The 21,287-nt window shown below is 41.3% G+C and overlaps 1 pseudogene; it reads right to left on the bottom strand.

Moving 5' to 3' along the window:
* The window catches only part of LOC148774794 (diacylglycerol kinase kappa-like), a 113,670-nt pseudogene that overhangs the window by 78,995 nt on the left and 13,388 nt on the right, over positions 1-21,287 (bottom strand).

Genomic DNA, 21,287 nt, shown 5'->3' with positions numbered 1-21,287 from the left:
GAATAATACAATAAATGAGATCCAAATCACTCTGGATGGAACCAACAATAGAATAAGAGTGACAGAAGATAGGACATGTGAGCTAGAAGATAGAACAATAGAAATAAATGAAAAAGAGAGGAAAAAAGGAAAACGAATAAAAAGAAACGAGGACAATCACAGAGACCTCTGGGACAATCTTAAATGCCCCAAAATTCGAATCGTAGGAGTCCAGAAGAGGAAGACAGAAAGATAGACCATGGGAAAATACTTGAGGAGATGATAGTTGAAAAGTTCCCTAAAATGGGGAAGGAAATATCATCCAAGTCCAAGAAACCCAGAGAGTTCCAAACAGGAAAAACCCAAGGCAAAACACCCCAAGACACATATTAATAAAATTAACAAAGGACAAAGACAAAGAACAAATATTAAAAGCAGCAAGGGAAAAACAGAGAATAATACTCAAGGGGATTCCCACACGGATAACACCTGATCTTTCATTAGAAACTCTTCCGGCCAGGTGGGAATGGCAGGGCATACTTACAATGATGAAAGAAAATAGCCTACACCAGATTACTGTACCCAGCAAGGATCTCAATCAAATATGAAGGAGAAATCAAAAGGCTTACACACAAACAGAAGCTGAGAGAATTCACAATCACCAAACCTGTTCTTCAACAAATGCTAAATAACCTCCTCTAGACTGGAAGCAGAGAAAGGGGGTATAAACCCAAACCCAAAACAATAAAGTAAATGGCAACGCGATCATACTTATCAATAATTACCTTAAATGTAAATGGGTTGAATGCCCCAACCGAATACAAAGACTGGCTAAATGGATAGAAAAACAAGACCCCTGTATATGTTGTGTACAACAGACCCAGCTCAAAACAAAGGACACATACAGACGGAAAGAGAAGGACTGGAAAAACATATTCCACACAAATGGAGACCAAAAGAAAGCAGGAGTAGCAATACTCATATCAGATAAAATAGACTTTAAACCAAAAGTTGTGAAAAGAGACAAAGAAGGACACTACATGATGATCAAAGGATCAATCCAAAAAGAAGATATAACAATTATAAATATATTTGAACCCAACACAGGAGTTCCACAATATGCTAGACAAATGTTAATAATTATGAAAGGAGAAATTAACAATAACACAGTAAGAGTGGGAGACTTTAATACCCCACTGACACATATGGATAGATCGACTAAACAGAAAATTAACAAGGAAACAGAAACGTTTTCAATCCCTAGTCAGGGAACGAAGATCCCACAAACTGAATGTTGTCCCCAACCCCAAATAATTATCTGTCTTTGGTGATCCTGTTTGTCATATGCATTGGGATTGTGCCACCTCCCCTGCCCTGCCCTTGGTAACACACTGCTCCCACCAATTTCTTAGGATAACAGTGGCCTAACTGATATTTGGTCTGTTCCCTGCAAACATTACTTTAATCTTTGGGAGTGCTAGCTGTGGGTTTTAGTTGTATCAGCATTTTGTGCCTCCTGACCACCTTTAGGTGACAGCATATGCAAATGATGCAACAAAGCCCTTTATGACCTAGATGGCCAGGAGGTGATTTCTGCCTGCTTTTCTCAGGGAAATATGACATTCACCATCCCCATGTTGAACTTCCTTCCCATCTGGGTTCTGGCAATCTAGACCCTAATGTCATTCCACACCCCAAACAAAGGCAGTAACACTACACCACTAATCCTTGCCACTGAGATCAATTGTTAAGCAGGGTTACCCATCTAAAGTGCAGAATCCTGACCCAGTCCATACCTCTACTCTCTGGTTACCTGGGGCCCTGAGGGTCTGTTCCCCAATCTCTCGGGACACTACACTCCTCCCCTCACAGGTGCCCACCTCTTCTCTCCTTCCCCTCCCTTCCCATCCCAAATTCATACACACAAACACAAGTATCATCTTTTTATCATTTGATGTTTATTTCAATGGCAGCCATCAGTTTTCTATGTTAGTGTGAACGTCAGTCTTTTCCTGGTTGGCCATTTGTGATAAAGCAGACTTGTGGAGAAACAATTCTAAAGTGTCTGACCTTTGGTATTCAGTTACTGGCTTCCCAGGTTGTACTTCTCCAGGTTCTCTCATCCTGGGGTGGCGGAGATGAACTTCTCTTTCAATTCTGCCTACTTCTTGGACTCTGCCTCATATTTTTGAACCTTTTTCGGAATTGATTCAGTGTCTTACGTGCCAGGAACAGAAAAACCAGTTTGGTTTTCTTGTTTTCTCCACCTTCTTCGACTGAGTGGAATATGATCGGATTTTCTTTCTCAAAATCCCTTGTAGTGGTCTTTGACCCTCATGGTCATATTTTGTGCCTGGAAAGAAAAGAGAAGGGTATTAGTTTTTAGGAAAGCATATCACAACTGAATTGTAAGGGAGAATTCATGAAAATGAGGTGTGGGCTGATGAGGGCTTTTGTACCAGGCAAGGGCAGTGTAGAGATTTGGGCAGCAAAGTCAATGGAGAAAATGGGGAGCTAGATGAAGTCATCTTACCTTCACACTGCCTCTGTATCTCCGTTGACAATGGATTGTCTTTCTTCCTTTCATCCTTGAAGGAAAAAGCATTGTAGCTCTTCTTGGCTTCTGTGGCTTCCTGGTTACCATAGTCTTGATGATCCCACGAAGAGGCCTAACCCAGAATCTCTGCCTCTGACCCCCCTATATATACCTTCTCAGGACAATGAGGAGCCATACCCTTCAATCTGATTGTTCAGCTAGTCAGTCCCCTAGCCAATGATGGCCTTGGGGTCTTAGACATCACAATGTACCAATTTTCCCATCAACATAGGCTTGTGAAGGCTGAGAGAGGCCATGACAAAACTTACCCACTGCTGACACCTCTGTGTGTCTGATTCTGGGGAGTGGTGATTCAGGGGCATGATGTTTTACTCATTATTGTCAGATTTTCCTTCAGTGCCCTTTATTCTTTGACTTATATGTCTCCCTCCAACACTTCTGCATCCTCCATTCCTGAATGAACAATTTTCATCCCATTTCAGCATTTCAGAATCCTCTAGTCCCTTCATCTCTAGACCACACTTTTCCTATTGGGGGTTCTTGAGGGTCTTAAGGAACTTAAGACCAAGCACTTTACATGGAAAAAGGTAATTTAGAACATTTTGTATGTTTTTTTTTCTTCTCTAATGAGCTTTAGAGACCCCGAGAATTAGTGAATACTCAGTCTGTTTCCCCAAGTTCACTACACTGTCTCCATAAGATTACACATGAGAGCAAAGAAAGTGTTAAATGTCTCCTCCACTAATATTGCTGGGGACACTTCAACTCTCATATTGATTAAGGAAACTCAACTTGCCTCTTCTACCAGAAATACATCCCTGATTAATAAAAAAGGAAATAAAAAGCAAGGTGCCCAAAGGCAAGAGTCACATGACCACTGCACCACGGACTCTTGACTGAATCACTTCCCCGATGGTCCCTCATTCACATTTATCATCAGGTAGGGCCCACTGTGTAGTTGACCAATAGCTGAGCAGGAGACGTACCAGTCGGTACCTCATTGATAGTTGGTTGCTTATGGGCACGGCCCAGGGATGCACTGTCCAATTGCTGAGCAAGTCCTGTTGCTTAGTAACAGGATGTGGAGAAGTAAGGCATAGCAATGGCTACCTGCTAAGGGCTGTGCTCATGCTTCTATTTTACAAAAGGATACTTTGGGTCCAGTGTTCTGGGATCTTTTTGATTGACTCCTTTCCAACCTCAGATTTTGATTTCACATGCTTGTTTATGTTTTGTACATCATTCTTTTCATTGTTTTCCCAGGCATGCCTGTCAGCAGTGCTTATCTATATGCCCCTCCAACAGCTGTCTCATGATATCATGTGCCACAGATATTATAGCTAATATTTCAAACCCAACAAGAATGTGAAGGCCAGCCCACATTGAGAACTTTTGACAAACCTTAACATCACAGTAATTCTAATTCTATTCACAGTGTAACAGAGCAGGATGATGGAAATTCAATAAGTATAAAAATGAAATTAGAGGACACCGGGGGGCAGATAGAAGATAGCAGAGGAATAGGACAGAGCGAGCACTTTCTTCCCCATAAATTCAGCAAAAGAACATTTGATCTCTGAGTAAATCCCGCAAAACAACTTCTAAATGCTGACAGAGGACATCAGGAACCCAGAAAAGAAACCCATTGTCTTCGACAGTAGGTAAGAAAGAATAAAGAAGATAAAAAGAAAGTCAAAAGGGGGAGGAACGGAGCCCTTCGCTTAAAAAAAGAGATAGAGAAGTTTCCAAACACCTGGAAACACTCACGGGTGAGTTGTGGCCAGCCTTGGAAAATCAGAGGGCCACACAACCGGGAGAGAAAAGAAGTAAATAATTAAAACACACAGTCTGAGTGCCCAGAGGAAAATGTCAGCGGAGAAGCAGCACTAACGCCGGCACCCTCCACTAGCAAGAGGGGGATGGGCAGCGAGGTGCGGGCAATAGCGCTTAGAGAGAGGACAGGGCCTGAATGCCCGGAGGGCAATCTGAAGGCCTTAACGGGAGACCGCGAGCAGACTGTGCAGCTAAAAGGCGAAAAGCCTGTGAAAAGGCAAAAAGCCTCAACCTAAGACTCCAGCAGCCCCGCTCACAGAACAAAGGACTAAGCAGAGCAAGCCGGCTGAGGTCAGGGCATTCCCCCATCCCCTGCCGGGATAGGCAGGGAGGGCAGCCAGCACCGGAAGGGGCAACTGTGGCCCAAAAGAGGCCTCTGATACCAAGCGGCAGACAGGCTTCGTTGCTAACTGAGACTTCTTGGGTTCCGGCCAGTCAATATTTGCCCAAGAAAGTGTGCCAGTTGTACACCCAGAAAACCGAGCGGCAGGAACTAGGGAGGTGAGGTGATAAGTCGCAGAAACTGCGCTCGCCAAACGCCTGGTCACCTGAACTGCTCGGACTCGGGAAGGCACAAAATGCAGGCCCAGCCATGTCTACGCCTTTGTGGAGTACCCGAGTACCTGAATCTGAGCCGCTCAAACCTGGGAAGTGCATACAACCCAGCGGCGGCCGTGGACAGTTCCCGACAGAGCAACCTAGAGCCCGAACAGTATAACAGGGAAAGCACACATGCCGTGAGCGGGGGCAATCCCAGTGTAGCCAAGACATTGTGAGCACTCCCCACAGATGCCAGGGATATTTGTTAGCATCGTTCCTCCCTCCCCAAAGCATGACTGAACAGAGAGAAGAAATCCAGCTCCACCCACCAGAACACCGACACTAGCTTCCCTAACCAGGGAACCTTGACAAGCAACCCATCCAACCCCACACAGAGCAAGGAAACTACATAATTAAGAAAACTCCACAAACTGTCAGAAGACAGAAAGGTCACCCAAAGCACATCAGTATAAGTAAGATGAAGAGGCAGAGAAATACCCAGCAAGTAAAGGAACAGGATGAGTGCCCACCAACACAAACAAAAAAGGAAGATATAGGGAAACGACCTGATAAAGAATTTTGAATTTTAATAGTGAAAATGAATCAAAATCTGGAAAGCAAATTGGAGTTACAGATAAATAACTTGGAGAAAAGAATTGAGAAGAGGCGAGAAAGTTTTAATAAGGATTTAGAGGAAATAAAAAAAGTCAATATACAATGAACAATGCAATACATGAGATCAGAAACACTCTGGAGGGCACAAACTGTAGAATAACTGAGGCAGAAGACAGGATAAGTGAGCTAGAAGATAGAATTCTAGAAATAAATGAAACAGAGAGGGAAAAAGAAAAACTAATTAAAAGAAATGAGGACAATCTCAGAGACCTCTGGGACAATGGTAAACACCCCAACATTCGAATCATAGGAGTCCCAGAAGAAGAAGACTAAAAGAAAGACCATGAGAGAATACTTGAGGAGATAATAGTTGAAAACTTCCCTAAAATGGGGAAGGAAATAATCACCCAAGTCCAAGAAACACAGAGAGTCCCTAACAGGATAAACCCAAGGCGAAATACTCCAAAATACATATTAATCAAATTAACAAAGATCAAACTCAAAGAATAAATATTAGAAGCAGCAAGGGAAAAGCAACAAATAACACACAAGGGGATTCTCGTAAGGATAACAGCTGATCTTTCAACAGAAACTCTTCAGGCCAGGAGGGAATGGCAGTACCTACTTAAAGTGATGAAAGAAAGTAACCTACAGCCCAGATTACTATAGCGAGCAAGGGTTCCTTTCAAATATGAAGGAGAAATCAAAAGCTTTACAGACAAGCAAAAGCTGAGAGAATTCAGCATCACCAAACCCGCTCTTCAACAAATACTAAAGGATCTTCTCTAGACAGGAAACACAGGAAGGGTGTATAAACTCGAACCTAAAGCAATAAAGAAAATGGCAACGTGATCATACTTATCAATAATCACCTTAAACATAAATGGGTTGAATGCCCCAACCAAAAGACAAAGGCTGGCTGAATGGGTACAAAAACAAGACCCCCATATATGTTCTCTACAAGAGACCCACCTCAAAACGAGGGACACATACAGGCTGAAAATGAAGGGCTGGAGAAAGTTATTCCATGCAAATAGAGACCAAAAGAAAGCAGGAGTAGCAATACTCATATCAGAAAAAATAGATTTTAAAACAAAGGCTGTGAAAAGAGACAAAGAAGGAAACTACATAATGATCAAAGGATCAATCCAAGAAGAAGATATAACAATTATCAATATTTATGCACCCAACACAGGAGCACTGCAATATGTAAGACAACTACTTAAAAGTATGAAAGGGGAAAATAGCAATAACACAATAAGATTGGGAGACTTTAACACCCCACTCACACCTATGGATAGGTCGACTAAACAGAAAATTAACAAGGAAACACAAAGGTTTTCAATCCCTGTTAGGGAACGAAGATCCCACAAACTGCATGGTGCCCCCCTCCCCAAAAATTATCTGTCTGTGGTGATCCTGTTTGTCATATGCACCTGGATTGGGCCATCTCCACTGCTCTGCCCTTGGAAACACACTGCTCCCACCAATTTCTTAGGATAACAGTGGCCTAAATGATATTTGGTCTGTTCCCTCCAAACATTATTATAATCTTTGGGAGTACCAGCTGTGGGTTTTAGTTGTATCAGCATTTTGTGCCTCCTGAGCACCTTTAGCTGACAGCATAGGCGAGTGATGCAACAAAGCCCTTTATGACATAGGTGGCCAGGAGGCGATTTTTACCTTCTTTTCTCAGGGGAAGTATGACATTCACCATCCCCATGTTGAACCCTCTTCCCATCTGGGTTCTGGCAATCTAGACCCTAATGTCATTCCACACCCCAAACAAAGGCAGTGGCACCACACCACTAAAACTTGCTACTGAGAACAATTGTTAAGCAGGGTTACCCATCTTCAGTGCAGACTCCTGACCCAGTCCAGACCTCTACTCTCTGGTTAAGTGGGGGCCTGAGGGTCTGTTCCACAATCTCCAGGGACTCCACACCCCTCCCCACTCAGGTGCCCACCTCTTCTCTCCCTCCCCTCCATTCCCATCAGAAAATTCACACACACACACACACATGCACACACAAGTATCATCTTTTTTTGTTTGTTTATTTATTTTTATTTAATAAATGGTACAAAGCACAATGCCAAAAACATTAACAGTTAAATTTTTACCAAATGAAAAAAATACTATAGAATACACAGCTGCAAAAAGCTACCTTATATTTTGCAACTGCCTCAAGCTGCAAAAAAAAAAAAAAAAAAACCTACTGTCATACCTAAGTTATCCCTCTATCAAAATAATGCCATTTATATTATAAACCACGACCTCCCCATCAAAAGACGGGAACTGCTTTTGTTAATTCATATATATGTTATATGACTGTATCACTTTGCTATACACCTGAAACAAACAAAACACTGTAAATAAAATATAGTACAATATAAAATAAAAATAATTAACATATCTTTGGGGCTTTACACGGAGTTAGAGTTCCTATCGGAGGGATAACAGCACCACAGCCGCACTGAATCCTCATAAAGGAGGCACACGAATGACTGGGCTACAAGAGTTACAGGAATGAGAGCTGCTCATTTCCCAGAAACTACAGCTCTCAGAAAACCAACAAAGGCACGACATACAGACCATTCACTTATGAATGTGTAAAACTCAAGAAAGTCCACATCACCCTTACAAATTTTGTTTATATTTAAAAAAAATATCTTTTCACTTAACTGACATTTTTTTTTTTACTTTACTTTAGGAAAGGGGAAGTCTCTATTTTATTAATGTCCTCTCTGATCTTTACTATTGCCTTCATTCTGAGGATTTGGGGCTTTATTTATTCTTCTTTTTCTACTTCATTTATATAGTAAGTTAGGTTGTTTATTATAGTTTTCTTCCCCGCCTTGAGTGAAGCATCTGTCATGATACAATTTCCCCTAGAACTGCTTTTGCTAAATCCAATAGATTTTGGAAAGTTTGTGTTTTTATTAGTCTCAAAGTATTTTCTGATTCGCTTTTGATTTCTTCATTAGCTCATTTGTGTTTTGTAGCATATTATTTCGTCTCCATATGTTTGTGTTTACAACATATTAACCTTAATTGATTTCTTATTTTGTACCGTTGTGGTCAGAAAACGTGCTTGATATAATTTCTGTCTTCTTAAATGTGTTAAGACTTGTTTTTTGGCCTCGCATTTGATGATCCCTGAAAAACTGTCCTGTGTGCACTTGAAGGTGTGTATTCTGCTATTTGGGGATAGACTATGCCGGGTGGCTCAGAGGTAAAGAATCTGCCAGCAACACAGAAGATGCAGATTTGATCCCTGGGTCAGCAAGACCCCCTGGAAAAGGAAATGCAATAAACTCCAGTGTTCTTGTCTGGGAAATCCCATGGACAGAGGAACTTGAGGGCTACAGTCCATGGAGTTTCAAAAGAATCAGAAAACTTAGTAACTGAAGAACAGCAACAAATGCTGTAGGTATCTACTATGTTCAACTACTCTAATCTGTCATGTAAGACTACAGTTTTCTCATTGCTTTTCTGTCAGGATGCTCTGTCTATTGATGTAATAGGGTGCTTATTGTAGTTAGCGTTTAAATTGCAATTCTCTTGTCTTTTAATTTTCGTACTAGATTATCTAATTGGTTGATCCAGAGGCTTTACTATGTGTTTGTGTGTACTGATTGGAGTTTTTTCCTTCTCTGTAGATTTTTACTTCTTTTTCCACTTAGAGAAGATTCTTAAATATTTCCTTCCGTGTTGGTTTAGTATGGATAAGCTCTTAGCTTTTGCTTGTCTGAGAATAACTTCTCTCCAATTCGGGATGATGATCTTGCTGGGTAGAGTATTATAGGTTGCAAGATTTTCCCTTTCAGCACGTTAAATATACATATTTGACCCCTTTCTTGTTCTCTTTTCCTTCTATGACCCCAATAAAGTGAGTGTTAGTATACTTGATGTTGTCTAGAGTCTCTTAAATTGTTCTCCTTTTGAACTTGCTTTTCGTTTTCTTTTTCCTATTGGACAATTTCCATAATTTTATGTTCAGGATTATTTTTGCTTCTTGTGTATTGGCAACTCTCCTTTTGGTGAGAGGTGGGGCTGGAGATAGAAGGGACAAAACCAGTGCCAGTTATGAGCCCGGACTTATCCTGTGCTCAGTAGCCAACCCTGCCTCTTGGAGAGTTAGGTTGAGAATCCAGTTGATGGTACAGAAGCCCTGAGTTTCAGGTCCATGCTGATTCCATTTCATGTAAGAGTGTGCTGTATCCCCTTCCAGCATTGGACATTTTTCCCCAAAAAACGAAGTGCTGGAACAAGAAGGGGTGCCCAATATAGGCTTGGGTGCATACTGGGACCATCCCAGCACACCAGTCAGAGTTCCAGACACTCCTAAAGTGCCACCTGGCATCAGTTCAGTTCAGTCACTCAGCCGTGTCTGACTCTTTGAGACCCCATGAATCACAGCACGCCAGGCCTCCCTGTCCATCACCAACTCCTGGAGTTCCCCAAAATTCATGTCCATCGAGCTGGTGATGCCATCCAGACATCTCATTCTCTGTTGTCCCCATCTCCCCCAGCCCCCAATTCCTCCAAGCATCAGAGTCTTCCAGTGAGTCAACTTGTCGCATGAGGTGGCCAAAGTATTGTAGTTTCAGTTTTAGCATCAGTCCTTCCAATGAACACACAGGATTGATCTCTAGAATGGACTGGTTGGATCTCCTTGCAGTCCAAGGGACTCTCAAGAGTCTTCTCCAACACCACAGTTCAAAAGCATCAATTCTTCGGCGATCAGCTTTCTTCACAGTCCAACTCTCACATCCATACATGACCATGGGAAAAACCATAGCCTTGACTAGACGGGCCTTGGTTGGTAAAGTGATGTCTCTGCTTTTTAATATGCTATCTAGGTTGGTCATAATATTCCTTCCAAGGAGTAAGCATCTTTTAATTTCATATCTGCAATCAGCATCTGCATTGATTTTCGAACCCACAAAAATAAAGTCTGAGACTGCTTCCACTGTTTCCCCATCTATTTCCCATGAAGTGATGGGACCAGATGGCATGATCTTTGTTTTCTGAATGTTGAGCTTCATGGCACCATTTTCACTCTCCTCTTTCACTTTCATCAAGAGGCTCCTTAGTTCCTCTTCATTTTCTACCATAAGGGTGGTGTCATCTGCATATCTGAGATTATTGATATTTCTCCCGGCAATCTTGATTCCAGCTTGTGCTTTTTCCTTCCCAGTGTTGCTCATGTTGTACTCTGCATATAAGTTAATAAGCAAGGTGACAATATTGGAGGGACTGATGCTAAAGCTGAAACTGCAATACTTTGGCCACCTCATGTGACGAGTTGACTCACTGGAAAAGACTCTGATGATGGGAAAGGTTGGGGGCGGGAGGAGAAGGGGACGACGGAGAATGAGATGGCTGGATGGCATCACCGACTCTGTGGACATGAGTTTGAGTGTACTCCGGGAGTTGGTTATGGACAGTGAGGCCTGGCGTGCTGTGATTCATGGGGTCGCGGAGAGTCGGACACGACTGAGCGACTGAACTGAACTGAACTGAACTGACAATATACAACCTTGACGCACTTTTCCTATTTGGAACCAGTCTGTTGTTCCATGTCCACTTCAAACTGTTGCTTCCTGACCTGCATACAGGTTTCTCAAGAGGTAGGTCAGATGGTCTGGTATTCCCATCTCTGTCAGAATTTTCCACAGTTAATTGTGATCCACACAGTCAAAACCTTTGGCATAGTCAATGAAGCAGAAATATATGTCTTTCTGGAACTGTCTTGCTTTCTCCATGATACAGCAGATGTTGGCAATTTGATCTCTGTTTATTCTGCCTTTTCTAAACCCTGCTTGAATATCTGGAAGTTCACTGTTCACATATTGCTGAAGCCTGGTATGGAGAATTTTGAGCATGACTTTAATAGCATGTGAGATGAGTGCAATTGTGTGGTAGTTTGAGCATTCTTTGGCATTTCCTTTCTTTGGGATTGGGATGAAGACTGACCTTTTCCAGTCCCGTGGCTACTGCTGAGTTTTCCAAATTTGCTGGCATATAGAGTGCAGCACTTTCACAGCATCATCTTTCAAGATTTGAAATAGCTCAATTGTAATTCTATCACCTACACTAGCTTTGTTCGTAATGATGCTTTCTATGGCCCACTTGACTTCACATTCCAGGATGTCTGGCTCCAGGTGAGAGATCACTCCATCATGATTATCTCGGTCGTGAAGATCTTTTTTGTACAGTTCTTCTGTGTATTCTTGCCACCTCTTCTTAATATCTTCTGCTTCTGTTAGGTCCATAACATTTCTGTCCTTTATCGATCCTATCTTTGCATGAAATGTACCCTTGATATCTCTAATTTTCTTGAAGAGATGTCTTGTTTTCCCTCTTCTGTTTTTTCCTCTATTTCATTGCATTGATCACTGAGGAAGACTTTCTTATCTCTCCTTGATATTCTTTGCAACTCTGCATTCAGATGCTTATATCTTTCCTTTTCTCCTTTGCTTTTTGCTTATCTTCTTTTCACAGGTAATTGTAAGACCTCCTCAGACAGCCATTCTGCTTTTTTGCTTTTCTTTTCCATGGGGATGGTCTTGGTTTCTGTCTCCTATACAATGTCACGAACCTCTGTCCAGAGTTCTTCAGGCACTCGATCTATCAGATCCAGTCCCTTAAATCTATGTCTCACTTTCACTGTATAATCATAAGGGATTTGATTTAGGTCATATCTGAATGGTCTAGTGGTTTTCCCTACTTTCTTCAATTGAAATCTGAATTTGGCAGTAAGGAGTTCATGATCTGAGCCACAGTCAGCTCCTCGTCTTGTTTTTGCTATCTGTATCGAACTTCTCCAACTTTGGCTGCAAAGAATATATTCAGTCTGATTTAAGTGTTGACCATCTGGTGATGTCCATGTGTAGAGTCTTCTTTTGTGTTGTTGGAAGAGGGTGTTTGCTATGCCCAGTGCATTCTCTTGGCAAAACTCTATTAGCTTTGCCCTGCTTCATTTCGTGCACCAAGGCCAAATTTGCCTGTTACTCCAGGTGTTTCTAGACTTCCTACTTTTGCATTCCAGTCCCCTACAATGAAAAGGACATCTTTTTTGGGTGTTAGTTCTAAAAGGTCTTGTAGGTCTTCATAGAACCATACAATTTCAGCTTCTTCAGCATTACTGGTTGGGGCATAGACTTGGATTACTGTAATATTGAATCGTTTGCCAGGGAAACGAACAGAAATAATTCTGATGTTTTTAAGATTGCCTCCAGGTACTGCATTATGTACTCTTTTGTTGACCATGATGGCTACTCCATTTCTTCTAAGGGATTCCTGCCCACAGTAGTAGATATAATGGTCATCTGAATTAAATTCACCCATTCCAGTCCATTTTAATTCGCTGATTTCTAGAATGTCTACAATCACTCTTGTCATCTCCTGTTTGACCACTTTCAATTTGCCTTGATTCATAGACCTAACATTCCAGGTTCCTATGCAATATTGCTCTTTACATCATTGGACCTTGCTTCTATCACCAGCCACATCCACAAATGGGTATTAGTTTAGCTTTGGCTAAATCACTTCTTTCTTTCTGGATTTATTTCTCCACTGATCTCCAGTAGCATACTGGGCACCTACCGACCTGGGGAATTCCTCATTCAGTATCCTATCATTTTGCCTTTTGATACTGTTGATGACTGGTAATGGCTGCTCTCAACATGTTAATATGTAGGCCAGATATGAGTTGGCTCCACTTATGGCACATGTATATTCTTCTCAGCCATGGAAGCCTTTGCCATATTTGTGGGAAGGGGTGTTCTATGAAATAAGAGGGGCTGGAGTAGGCAGTAAGAGTGGGTTAGGCCATGACCTGGCATTGTTATGGGGAAACAGCCAGCATCCTGTGTAATTTCAACATGTTTCCTCTGCCTTGCTTTATTAGATAGCAAAAGTGTGGTTGCCTCTGCAAACTCTTTACATAGAGATAAATAAAGGCCCACCAGCCCAAAAAAAGGGGAAGAGATAGGTAATCTACTTGATAAAGAATTCTGAATAATGATAATAAAAATGATAAAAAGTCTTGAAAACAAAATGCAGTTACAGATAAATAGCCTGGAAACAAGGATCAAAAAGATGCAAGAAAGATTTAACAAGCACCTACAAGAAATAAAAAAGAGTCAATACATATGTAATAATGCAATAGATGGGATCCGAAACACTCTGGAGGGAACCAACAGTAGAATAAATGAAGAAGAAGATAGGATAAGTGAGATAGAAGATAGAATGGTAGAAATAAATGAAACAGAGAGGAAAAAAGAAAAACGAATTAAAAGAAATGAGGACAATCTCAGAGACCTCTGTGACAATGTTAAACCCCCCAGCATTCGAATCACAGGAGTCCCAGAAGAGGAAGACAACAGGAAAAACCATGAGAAAATACTTGAGGAGATGATAGTTGAAAAGTTCCCTAAAATGGGGAAGGAAATAATCACCCAAGACCAATAAACCTGGAGAGTCCCAAACAGGAAAAAAACAAGGTAAAACACCCCAAGACACATATTAACAAAATTAAGAAAGCTCTAAGACAAAGAACAAATATTAAAAGCAGCAAGGGGAAAACAGCAGATAACACACAAGAGGATTCCCACAAGAATAACAGCTGATCTTTCAATAGCAACTCTTCAGGCCAGCAGAGAAGGGCACTGGAAACTTACAGTGATGAAAGAAGATTGCCTACAGCCCAGATTACTGTACCCAGCAAGGATCTCATTCAAATATGAAGGAGAAATCCAAAGATTTACACACAAGCAAAAGCTGAGAGAATTCAGCATCACCAAACCAGCTCTCCAACAAGTGCTAAAGGACATTCTCTAGACAGGAAGCAGAGAAAGGGGGTATAAACCCGAAAACAAAACAATAAAGTAAATGGCAACGTGATCATACTTATCAATAATTACCTTAAATGTAAATGGGTTGAATGCCCAACCAAAAGACAAAGACTGGCTGAATGGATGCAAAAACAAGACCCCTATATATGTTGTCTACAAGGGACCCACCTCAAAATGAGGGACACATACAGACTGAAAGAGAAGGGCTGGAAAAACATATTCCATGCAAATAGAGACCAAAAGAAAGCAGGAGTAACAATACTCATATCAGAAAAAATAGACTTTAAAACCAAGGCTGTGAAAAGAGGCATAGTAGGACACTACATGATGATCAAAGAATCAATACAAAAGACGCTATAACAATTATAAATATATATGCACCCAACACAGGAACACTGCAATATGTAAGACAAATGTTAATAATTATGAGAGGGAAAATTAAGAATAAAACAGTAAGAGGGGGAGACTTTAACACCCCACTCACACCTAATGGATAGATTGACTAAACATAAAATTAACAAGGAAACACAAAGTTTTCAATCCCTGTTAGGGAACGAAGATCCCACAAACTGCATGGTGTCCCCCACCCCCAAAAAATATCTGTCTTTGGTGATCCTGTTTGTCATATGCACCGGGATTGAGTCACCTCCTCTGGCCTGCCCTTGGGGACACACTGCTCCCACCAATTTCTTAGGATAACAGTGGCCTAATTGATATTTGGTCTGTTGCCTCGAAACTTTATTTTAATCGTTGGGAGTGAAAGCTGTGGGTTTTAGTTTTGTCAGCATTTTGTGCCTCCTCAGCACCTTTAGCTGACAGCATAGGCAAGTGATGCAACAAAGCCCATTATGACGTAGGTGGCCAGGATGTGATTTCTGCCTGCTTTTCTCAGGGGAAGTATGACATTGACCATCCCCATATTGAACTCTCTTCCCATTTGGGTTCTGGCAATCTAACCCCTAATGTCATTCCACACCCCAAACAAAGAGAGGAATACCACACCACTAACCCTTGCCGCTGAGATCAATTGTTAAGCAGGGTTATCCATCTTCAGTGCAGATTAGTGACCCAGTCCAGACCTATATTCTCTGGTTAACTGGGGGCCTGCGGGTTTGTTAGTACTCCTGGGACTCCACACCTCTCCTTAAACAGGTGCCCACCTCTTCTGTCCCTCCCCTCCCTTCCCATCAGAAATTTCACACACATACACACACACAGAATTTTTTCACGATTTGATGTTTATTTTAATGGCAGCCATCAGTTTACTATTTTATTGTGAGAATCAGTCTTTTCCTGGTTGGCCATTTGTAAGAAAGCAGACCTCTGGAGAAACTATTCTAAACTGTCTGACCTTTGGTATTCAGTTACTGGCTGTCCAGGTTGTACTTCTCCAGGATCTGTCATTCTGGGACGGCTGAGCTTATCTTCTCTTTCGATTTTGCCTCATTCTTGGACTCTGCCTCATATTTTGGTACCTTTTTCGGCATTGATTCAGTGTCATACGTGCATAGGAACAGAAAAACCAGTTTGGTTTTCTTGTTTTCTTCACCTTCTTCGACTGAGGGGAACATGATCGGATTTTCTTTCTCAAAGTCCCTTGTAGAGGTTTTCTGACCCTCATGGTCATATTTCTTGCCTGGAAAGAAAAGTGAAGGGTATTAGTTTTGAGGAAAGACTATAACAACTGAGTTGAAATGGAGATTTCATGAAAAAGGCATGTGGGCTGATGAGGGCTTTTTTGCCAGGCAAGGGAAGTGTAGATGTCTTGGGCAGCAAAGTCAATGGAGAACATGGGGAGCACAGATGGAGTCATCTTACCTTCACACTGCCTCTGTATCTCCATTGACAACGGGTGGTCATTTTTCCTTTCATCCTTAAAGCAAACCTCATTGCAAATCTTGGCTTCTGTGGATTCCTGATTCCTTTAGTCACTATGATCCCACGAAGTGTGGCCGAACCCTGAATCTCTGCCTCTGACCCTCCTATATGTAACTTCTCAGGAAAATGAGGAGTCACACCCTTCAATCTGATTGGTCAGCTAGGCACACACCAGCCAATGGTGGCCTTGGGGTCTTAGACATCACAATGTACCACTTTGTCCAACAGCATTGGCTAGAGGAGGCTGAGGGAGGCCATGATACAACTTACCCACTGCTGACACCTCTGTATTTCTGATTCTGGGCACTGGTGATTCAGGGATACGGTGTTTCTGCTCATGACCTTCAGACTTTCCTTCAGTGCCCTTTATTCTTTGACTTATATGTCTCCCTTCAACACTCATGCCTCCTACATCCCTGGATGAACACTTTTCATCCCATTTCAGCACTTCAGGGTCCTCTAGTCACTTCAGCTCAAGACCACCCTTTTCCTATTGGGGGTTCTTGCGGGGCTTAAGGAACGTAAGAGCAACCACTTAACATGGAAAAATGTAATTAAGAACATGTTTTATGTTTTTTCTACTCCAATGAGCTTTAGAGACCCCAAGACTTGGTGAATCCTCAGTCTTTTGCCTCAAGGTCAATACACTATTTCCATAAGATTACACATAAGAGCAAAGAAGTGTTAAATGTCTCCTCCACTAATATTGTTTGTGTTATAATACTGCTCACGCTGCTCTGTTTCATAAGGATACTTCGGGTCCAGTGTGCTAGAATCATTTTGATTGACTCCTTTCCAACCTCAGATATTTATTTCACATGTTTGTTTAACTTTTGTACATCACTCTTTTCATTGTATTCCCAGGCATGCCTGTCAGCCGTGCTTATTTCTATGCCCCTCCAACAGCTGCCACTTGATCCCAAATGCCACATATAGTACAGATAATATTTCAAACCCAACAAGAAGGTGAAGGCCAACCCACTTGAGAACTGCTTTGACAAACCTTAAGGTCACAGTGATTCTTTTTCTATTCACAGTATAACACAGCAGGATGTTGGAAATTCAAAAAGTATAAAAATGAAGTTCAGTTCAGTTCAGTCACTCAGTCGTGTCCGACTTTCTGCCACCCCATGAATCACAGCACGCCAGGCCTCCCTATCCATCACCAACACCCGGAGTTCACTCAAACTCATGTCCATCGAGGCGGTGATGCCATCCAGCCATCTCATTCTTTGTCGTCCGCTGCTCCTCCTGTCCCCAATCTTTCCCCGCATCAGAGTCTTTCCCAGTGAGTTAACTTGTCGCATGAGGTGGCCGAAGTATTGGAGTTTCAGCTTTAGCATCAGTCCTTAAAATGAACACCCATGATTGATCTCCTTTAGAATGGACTGGTTGGATCTCTTGCAGTCCAAGAGATTCTCAAGAATCTTCTCCATCACCACAATTCAAAAGCATCAATTCTTCTGCGATCAGCCTTCTTCAAAGTCCAACTCTCTCATCCATACATGACCACTGGAAACATCATAGCCGTGACTGGCAGGACCTTTGTTAGCAAAGTAATGTCTCTGCTTTTTAATATGCTATCTAGGTTGGTCATAACTTTCCTTCCAAGGTGTAAGGATCTTTTAATTTCCTGGCTTCAATCAGCATCCACAGTAATTTTGGACCCCCAAATATAAAGTCTGTCACTGTTTCCACTGTTTCCCCATCTATTTCCCATGAAGTGATGGGACCAGATGGCATGATCTTTGTTTTCTGAATGTTGAGCTTCAAGCCAACCTTTTCACTCTCCTCTTTCACTTTTGTTAAGAGGCTTTTGAGTTCCTCTTCACTTTCTGCCAAAAGAGTTGTGTCATTTGCATATCTGAGGTTAATGATATTTCTCCCAGCAGTCTTCATTCCAGCTTGTGCTTCTTCCAGACCAGCATTCCTCATGATGCACTCTGCATATAAGTTAAATAAACAGGGTGACCATATACAACCTTGACGTACTCCTTTTCCTATTTGGAATCAAGTCTTTTGTTCCATGTCCAGTTCTAACTGTTGCTTCCTGACCTGCATAGAGCTTTCTCAAGAAACAGGTCAGGTGGTCTGGTATTCCCATCTCTGTCAGAATTTTCCACAGTTTATTGTGATCCACACAGTCAAAGGCTTTGGCATAGTCAATGAAGCAGAAATCGACGTTTTTCTGGAACTCTCTTGTTTTCTCCATGATCCAGCGGATGTTGGCGATTTGATCTCTGGTGCCTCTGCCTTTTCTAAAACCTGCTTGAACATCTGGGAGTTCACGGTTCACATATTGCTGAAGCCTGGCTTGGAGAATTTTGAGCATGACTTTACTAGCATGTGAGATGAGGGCAATTGTGCTGTCGTTTGAGCATTCTTTGGCATTGCCTTTCTTTGGGATTGGAATGAAGACTGACCTCTTCCAGTCCTGTGGCCACTGCTGAGTTTTCCAAATTTGCTGGCATATTGAGTGCAGCACTTTCACAGAATCATCTTCCAAGATTTGAAATAGCTCAACTGGAATTCCATCACCTCCACTAGTTTTGTTCGTAGTGATTCTTTCTAAGGCCCACTTGACTTCACATTCCAAGATGTCTGGCTCTAGGTCAGTGATCACGTTATCGTGACTATCTTGGTCGTGAAGATCTTTTTTGTACAGTTCTTCTGTATATTCTTGCCACCTCTTCTTAATATCTTCTACTTCTGTTAGGTCCATATCATTTCTGGCCTTTATCGAGCCCATCTTTGCATGAAATGTTCCCTTGGAATCTCTAATTTTCTTGAAGAGATCTCTTGTTTTTCCTAGTCTGTTGTTTCCCTCTATTTCTTTGCATTGATCACTGAGAAAGGCTTTCTTATCTCTCCTTGCTATTCTTTGGAACTCTGCATTCAGATGCTTATATCTTTCCTTTTCTCCTTTGCTTTTCGCTCTCTTCTTTTCATGGCTGTTTGTAAGGCCTCCTCAGACAGCCATTTTGCTTTTTTGCATTTGTTTTCCATAGGGATGATCTTGGTCCCTGTCTCCTGTACAATGTCACGAACTTCCGTCAAAGGTTCATCAGACACTCTATCTATCAGTTCTAGTCCCTTAAATTTATTTCTCACTTCCACTGTATAATCATAAGTGATTTCTTTTAGGTCATATATGAATGGTCTAGTGGTTTTCCCTCCTTTCTTAACTTAAGTCTGAATTTGACATTAAGGAATTCATGATCTGAGCCACAGTCAGCTACTGGTCTTCTTTTTGCTAACTGTATGGAGCTTCTCCATCTTTGGCTGCAAAGAATATAATCAATCTGATTTTGGTGTTGACCATCTGGTGATGTCCATATGTAGAGTCTTCTCTTGTGTTATTGGAAGAGGGGGTTTGCTATGACCAGTGCCTTCTCTTGACAAAACTCTATTAGCCTTTGCCTTGCTTCATTCCGTGCTCCAAGGCAAAACTTGCCTGTTTCTCCAGGTGTTTCTTGACTTCCTACTTTGAATTCCAGTCCCCTATAATGAAAAGGACATCTTTTTTAGGTGTTAGTTCTAAAAGGTCTTGTAGGTCTTCATAGAACCGTTCAACTTTGGCTTCTTCAGCGTTACTGGTTGGGGCATAGGCTTGGATTACTGTAGTATTGAATGGTTGCCTTGGAAACGAACAGAAATCATTCTGTCATTTGTAAGATTGCATCCAAGTACGGCATTTCGGATTCTTGTTGACCATGATGGCTAATCCATTTCTTCTAAGGGATTCCTCCCCACAGTAGTAGATATAATGGTAATCTGAGTTAATTCACCCATTCCAGTCCATTTTAGTTCACTGATTCATAGAACGTCTACGTTCAAATTTGTCATCTCCTGTTTGACCACTTCTAATTTGTCTTGATTCATGGACCTAACATTCCAGGTTCCTATGTAATATTGCTCTTTACAGCACCGGACCTTGCTTCTATCACCAGTCACATCCACAATTGGGTATTGGTTTTGCTTTGGCTCCATCCCTTCATTCCTTCTGGAGTTACTTCTCCACTGATCTCCAGTAGCATACTGGGCACCTACCGACCTGAGGAATTCCTCATTCAGTATCCTATCATTGTGCCTTTTCATTCTGTTCACTGGGTTCTCAAGGCAAGTATACTGAACTGGTTTGCCATTCCCTTCTCCAGTGGGCCACATTTGCCTGTGGTCCATGTTATCAGATCGACTAGGTTTCTCTGATTATGATTTCATAGCAAATATGGTGAGAGATTTTGAAATGAATGAATATTGAATTTTACCAAATGCTTTTACAGCATCTGTTGAGATGATCATATGATTTTTGCCCTTCTCTTTCCTAATGTGGTGTACCACACTGACAAATTTGCAGATATTGAAGCATCCTTGTACCCTTGGAATAAGTCCATCTTGATCATGGTATATGATGGTTTCAATTTGATTTTGAATTTGGTTCTCTCATATTTTTTGAAGAATATTCACATCTATATTCAGCAGAAATATTGGCATTGAGTTTTCTTTCTTAGTGGTGTCTTTGTCTGGTTTTGTTGTTAGGAAAATAATACCTTCATAAAAAATTTGGGAGTACAATATTTTCTCAATTTTTTGGAATAGTTTGAGAATGTTGTATATAAGGTCTTCTGTATATGTTTGTAAACATTCTGCTGTGAAGCTGTGTGGTCCTGAACTTTATTTTACTGAGATTTTTTTAATATAAATTCAATTTCACTACTAGTGTTTCACCTATTCAGATTATACATTCCTTCCTGATTCAGTTTTGCAAGGTTGTATAGTCCTAGAGATTTGTCAGTTTCTTCTAGTTTGTCCAATTGTTTGGCATATAACTATTTGTAGTATCCTCTTATGATTGTTCCCTATTGCTTTGATGTTGGCTGTAATGTCTCCTTTGCATTAGTTTGAGTCATCTATCTTTTGTTTTTGATGAACCTGGATAAAGAATTAATTATTTTGTTTACTTTTTTAAAAAATATCTTTTCACTTAACTGATATTTATTTACTCTAGGAAAGGGGATGTCTC

Source organism: Moschus berezovskii, chromosome 19 (genome assembly GCF_049115385.1).
Source record: "Moschus berezovskii isolate FMDL1 chromosome 19, NW_MosBer_1.0, whole genome shotgun sequence".
Classification (NCBI taxonomy): Eukaryota; Metazoa; Chordata; class Mammalia; order Artiodactyla; family Moschidae; genus Moschus; species Moschus berezovskii.
Note: the sequence above shows the minus strand (reverse complement) of the source record. Positions and strands in the feature narration are given on the sequence as shown.